Source organism: Musca autumnalis, unplaced genomic scaffold (genome assembly GCF_047663935.1).
Source record: "Musca autumnalis isolate F117 unplaced genomic scaffold, ASM4766393v1 scaffold_1, whole genome shotgun sequence".
Classification (NCBI taxonomy): domain Eukaryota; kingdom Metazoa; phylum Arthropoda; class Insecta; order Diptera; family Muscidae; genus Musca; species Musca autumnalis.
Window position 1 is genome coordinate 79807040 of NW_027411644.1, and position 6427 is coordinate 79813466.

Consider the following 6427-nt stretch of genomic DNA (forward strand, 5'->3'; position numbering starts at 1 on the left):
CAGGTAGGGTCTACAACCTAGGACCAATTTGTGCTCAGTTTGTCACATCCGCATCCACCACACTCAAACTTCGGTGAAATTTAATAGATGTCGGGAGTGGATTCATCTCAAGGGCTGTTCTGGACTAGTCCATGCAAGGGTCTTTGACAGGGATTATGTTGCTGCATGTTGCGTGAACAGAGCCCCAGTGAGTCGTCCTCATCAGAATACGCGACTCCCCACAGTCCTCCAACAGCAACCGCACACGTGGCACTTAAAACCAACCGTTGTTGTTCCAAACCCTGAAAATGCATCTTTTTTGCGACTTAATTGCAAAGAACTCAGAGGTAATATGGAGGAAATAGTGGATTTCATGAGCCTAGAGAATATCATGGCCGCGGCGGTGAAGGAAACCAAGCTCAAAAACAACTGCAACTTACAGCATTGTGATGGTTACAATGCACCGAGGAAGGATCGCACCAGAAGTGGGTGTAGGGGGACTAGCTTTCCTATTGCACCAGTTTTTTCAATACAGACTTATCTCGCTTGAGCCGAGCTCTAATGACACGTACATGCAATGTGTGGGGAGGTAGAGTTGTTGGACATATACATCCCATCGATAAATAGCTGTACTCCAAGTTATATGCCCACCATTAGCCCGCTTTTGGAACGTCATAAGCGTCTGATCTTGCAGCACTTTAATGATCATTATGACTTGTGGCATTGGCTGCTCCGCAAGACACTTCCTCACCTCTAAAAGCCGCACTTTCATCGATCATGGAAAAGCTAATTGGCCTAGTTCACTAATCACCGCTTTAGTGATTATCCCTGCTGCAGCCGCTCGCTATATATTTGCTGGTCGAATACCCGAAGTGAGACCAAATTTCCCAGCAGAGGCGACAGGATTAGTAAGTGAGCGTGGTGAACTTCATCGTGCCAGTGATGTAGACTTAGAGCCAGAGACTGTGAATCATGGGTGAACATACAATCCAATCGTTGACTACATTCTACCAAAGCGGGCCAAGTTGGAGTAAATTTAGCCGTGCTCGTTCATATCGGTTCACTCCTTCCGGTACATGCCCCACAAAAAGTTTAAAATTTTTCGCTAAGACTGTAACCGAAATGGTCCAAACTTAACATGTGGAAATATTCCTACCAGACACATATCAGGTTCGAATATGGACTATATCAGCATACTCCTTCGGGTACCTTCCACACAAATTTGGGAAAAGTATAGTTTAACAGCTCTTCTCGTCGTTGCGACCTTTGTTACGACGGCGTAATTTTTTCGGAGGCAAGGCCATACTTTCTGAGTTAATGGTCTAAAAACTCTAGAGACATCCCTGCCAACACAAACTAAACTGACTACTTCGTAAAATATCCCTCGATTTGGTCCAAACTTTGTACATCGTATTATTTCTTTCAGACTTGGGTTACATCCGAATATAGACTACATCGAACCACTCCTTCAGCTGCTTCCCACTCAAATGTTGGAAATAGTGTCTTTTAAGGACTCGTCTCGTTTAGTTTTGATTTTTATACCCTCCACCATAGTATGGAGGGTATATTAAATTTGTTTTTCTGTTTGTAACGCATTGAAATATACATTTCCTATAAAGTATATCGTCTGCTCCGTCGGAAAAGGTGGTAAGTCCCTCTCAATAAATTTTTCAGGAGGAAGTAAAAACTTTCCAGCGCTTTCTGTATTAAAAATTTTATTATGGTGGTAAAAGCAGTATTCTTCGTTCATTTATTCCGCTTCAATACCTGTACTTTGTTTGATAAAATTCCGTCGCGTTTGGGAGATAATTTTATGTCTTTGGACTTACGACCTTTTCCTTGTACAGTTTTGTATTTTTGTAGGGACTTACGACATTTTCCTACAATTTACGGACGTTTTTAAAATAAAATATTTATACTTTACAAAACAATGTGGAAAGGGTATTATAAGTTTGGTTTGTCCAATATTCGTGTAACATCGCGAAGTATTCGTCGTAGACCCCCTCCCCTTGCTATTTTTTCATATCTTGACGAGATAAAGCGATCTAGCTATGTGTGTCCGTCCATCGATTAACAATTTTAATAAAACTCCAGGCTTCAATTCTGTACCGATCGTCACGAAATTTTGTGGAGAGGTCGGGTTCCGACCAGAAGTGACCCCATTAGATTTTGGTTATGATCGAAAGGTGTGAAATGGACCAAACCCACAATTTTTTCCCGACTTTGTAGCTGTCCTGTAGATCGCAGTAATATTCCGATCGGCGCGAAATTTTAAGAATGAATTGAATTTAAGACAAACAAGAAGCTTGCAATTTAACATGGTGATGTACCCTTAATCCGGGGTACATATTTTAGCAATAAGACCCGACCACTCCCACTTTCTTAAATATGCTACAAATCAATGGAAACGAAGCTTTGGTCTTATTGGAAAGCAAGTGCTAAGATTAGAAGGCAACATATCGATAGCTATAGTTTCATCAGGTATATATGGCATGAGTCAAGACATCAGTTATTTGGCGGTGTGTTAAAATTGCATATCGACACCAATATTTCTGAAAATTTTTATACACTTCACCATAATATGGAGGGTATAATTAAATTTGTCATTCAGTTTGTAACATATCGATATATTCAGCGGAGACCCTATAAATTACACTGGTCAACAGGACTTTTGTTTCAACAGAAGTTGCAGTTGTTTTTAGATGAAATCGGCGAGTTATGTTCAAATCCGGTCCCGGTTTTTCTCCATCAGCTCTTGTTTTTGAGATATAGCTCAAAATCGGTTTTTATGAGTTTAACCCAGACTTTCGTTATTTTCGGATGCAAACAAATATTTTTTGTGGGTTTTTCGACATTAATATATTAAAGAGATGTTGTACGCTCTATAAAATAGTTTTTGAAATAGTTATGGTGAGTATATATCAAAAAAATATAGAAAATATACGACGGACCTTGTAAAAATTGCATATTTTGAGTACTTCAAGCTGTAATTACGTCATCGGGGGAAGTCATAGGATCTTCATATGGTACTCCGGATATGCTTAGGGTGTCTACTATATAATCCAGTATTCAAATGTATAATATAAAGTTCATAGTCCCCATGATTCGGCCATAACCTAAAAATCGCCATGAAGACTGCTAAAGGGAAATAATTTAGCAGTGATATCATTACCACATAGCCATTTACTTTTCAATGGCAGTCTTCATGATGATTTTTAGGTTATGGCCGAATCATGGGCGCTATGAACTTTATATTATATATTTGAATACTGGACTATATAGCAGACACCCTAAGCATATCCGCATTGCCATATGAAGATCCTTTGACTTCCCCCGATGACGTAGTTACCGCTTAAAGTACTCAAAATAAGCAATTCTTACAAGCTCCGTCGTATATTTTCTATATTTTTTTGATATATACTCATCATAACTATTTCAAAAACGATTTGTATCGAGCGTACAACATCTTCTTAATATATTAATGTCAAAAACCCCACAAAAAATATTTGTTTGTATCCGAAAATAACGAAAGTCAGGGTTAAACTCGTAAAAACCGATTTTGAGCTATATCTCAAAAACAAGAGCTGATGGAGAAAAACCGGGACCGGATTTGAAAATAACTCGCCGATTTCATCTAGAAACAACTGCAACTTCGTCTGAAACATTCAACTTTTTCAATTTTGTTGAGTAGTGTTATATATATTCTTGATCAGAGTAAAATTCTAAGTCGGTACAACCATGACCGTCTGTCCGTCTTTTGAAATTCAGATACAACTCCCAATTTTTAATATAGATCTTCGTGATTTGGTATAGAAGTTTCTATTACTTCTAGGGTGTATATCCGTCCACGTTTTGATATAGGATTTAGCTTCATTATTCCATCAAAATGGCTGAAATTTGGTATTTAGTCTTCGTTGGGGTATACATCTTTCCTCTAGAATGTTGTCTGTATAGGTCCACTCCTTCATATAGCCACCATAGAACGGAACCTCCCGATTTCCGGTATTTTGAAAGTGTGGCCTCAATATTCCTCCGAAATGGCTGAAATTTGGTGTTTATTCTTCATTTGGGGTATAAAACTTTCTCCCATAAATTTGTCTATATAGGTCCATGCCTTCATATAGCCCCATAGAACGGTGCCTCCCAAATTTCGGTATTTTGAAGGTTAGCCACATTGTTTTACCGAAAGGAAACTAAACGAAAGGAAACTAATTGAAGTAAAATTCAATACAATTCATGATGGAAGGTATAACAAGTTCGGCCTGGCCGATTTTAACGACGTTCTTACTTGTTATTGATAGTCACTTGCATATCCCAACTAATTTGTTATGCAAAAGATATAATTGACATAAGAAAAGGTAACATAAACTGTTTCAAGAGCCAGCAACGTGGACCGGTTCGGCTAATATTTAATGTGTTTAGTGTACGTGGTTTCTTAGCTACATTGTAATCCCAAGTAGTGTCCTTTTTTGTCTTCCCAAGTATTTCTGCCCCAACTCCCTGCGTCTTTTGTTTTTGTCTGCAAACCATGTAGAATCTTCAGCATGTAATGTCTTCCGGCGTTTAGGAAGTTTATCATCAGAGCTTTCAGAATCACTGTGAAAACCATAGGGAACTAGACCCTTGACACCATCGTCTAATTCCATTCCAAATTCATACTGCTCTTTGTTAGCAAAAACCATGATGTCTTCTTAATTTAATAACATTTCAATCAATTATTGTTTTAGAATCATTTAATAATATAAACATTGCACTTACCCGTCCGTTAGAAGGTATTACTTTATTGAATTCAGAATACAAACTAATCTCGTTATGTGAATAAATGTCCGTAGAGAAACCACAAATTACCAGTTGATAAAGTTAAGTTAGATATACGACAGTAAAAACAGTAAAAATTTTGATTTTTTTTACAAATTTTTCAATATATGAGGTATTTGAACACATGCAGCATCCAAATTGTATCAATGAAGAGGCCAGAAGTACATCTTTCATAATCAGTTCGCTTATAGGGGAAAATAGATTTCAAATGTAAATTTTCGTTGCAATATAGAAATTATCACATTTTTGTTCAAAAGTTTGGTCCACAGGCTCCGCCAAATATCATCCGATTATCATCCAAAGGTGTAGGCTAGTTCTTTACATTGTACCCCAACCATGGATGACGTTAAACATTATATCTGAACTACATTAGCTGTAGTATTCTGTTAAATTATACATTTTCCTGTGGACTTACGACCATTTCGTACTCAAATTTGTACGTTTTCTGGACTTACGACCTTTTCCGACAAGGGCAAAACATATAGAAAAACGGGACCATTTTCTTTGTATCATACGACGTGTTTTGACTTGTACTATCATCCTGTAACAAAAATGCGATTTCCAAAAAAGTGGACTTACGACCTTTTCCGACGGAGCAGACGATATATATTCTTGATCAGGATAAAATTCTGAGTCGATATATTACAACAAATTACAATTAAATTACAACTTGTAATCACTCTAGCGTTCACAATAATTGAGCTAGAGCGCTTTATTTTTTTTTTTTTTTTGAACCCGAGTGCCTTTTCTCTATAGACAGGTCAATAAGATGGGTTACAACAACCCACGTTTTGGTATAGTCTCCATATAACAGTACCTCCCGATTTTCGGTATTTTTGAGATTTTAACTATATTTTTTGACCGAACTACCTGCAGTTAGATGTTTGGGGTTACCAGTGGTCAAAAAAACTACTTCATTAAAAATTTTAAAGATATGTCCAGGTTTTAGAATAGCCCCCGTATAACGGTACCACGCGATTTTCGATATTTTGAGGATTTTAGCTTAATTTTAACCTGAAATGTTATATTTAATGTTCACAGTGGTCACAAACAATCTCCACCGACAATTGTCAACATAGGTTCATGTTTTGGTATAGCCTTCATATAGCGGTACCTCCCGAGTTTCGGTATTTTGGGAATTTTAGTCATAATTTTTAACTGAACTACCTGTAATTTTAGATTTGAGGTTCTCAGTGGTCACAAAACTTCTCCGTCGAAAATCGTCAACTTAGGTCCGTGGTTTGGTATAGCCCTCATATAACGGTACCTCCCGATTTTCAGTATTTTGAGGATTTTAGCTACATTTTTTAAGCGAACTATCTGTAACTTGACATTTAACGTTCTCGGCGGCCATGAAACTTCTCCACCAAAAATTGTCAATATAGGTCCTTGGTTTGGTATAGCCCCCCATATAACGGTACCTCCCGATTTTCAGTATTTTGAGGATTTTAGCTAAATTTTTTTACCAAACTACCTGTAATTTAATATTTAAGGTTCACAGTGGTTACAAAAAAAACTACACCAAAAACCGTCAACATAGGTCCATGTTTTGTTTTAGCCCCCATATAACGGTACCTCCCGTTTTTCAGTATTTTGAGGATTTTTAGCTACAATTTGTAACCGAACCAGC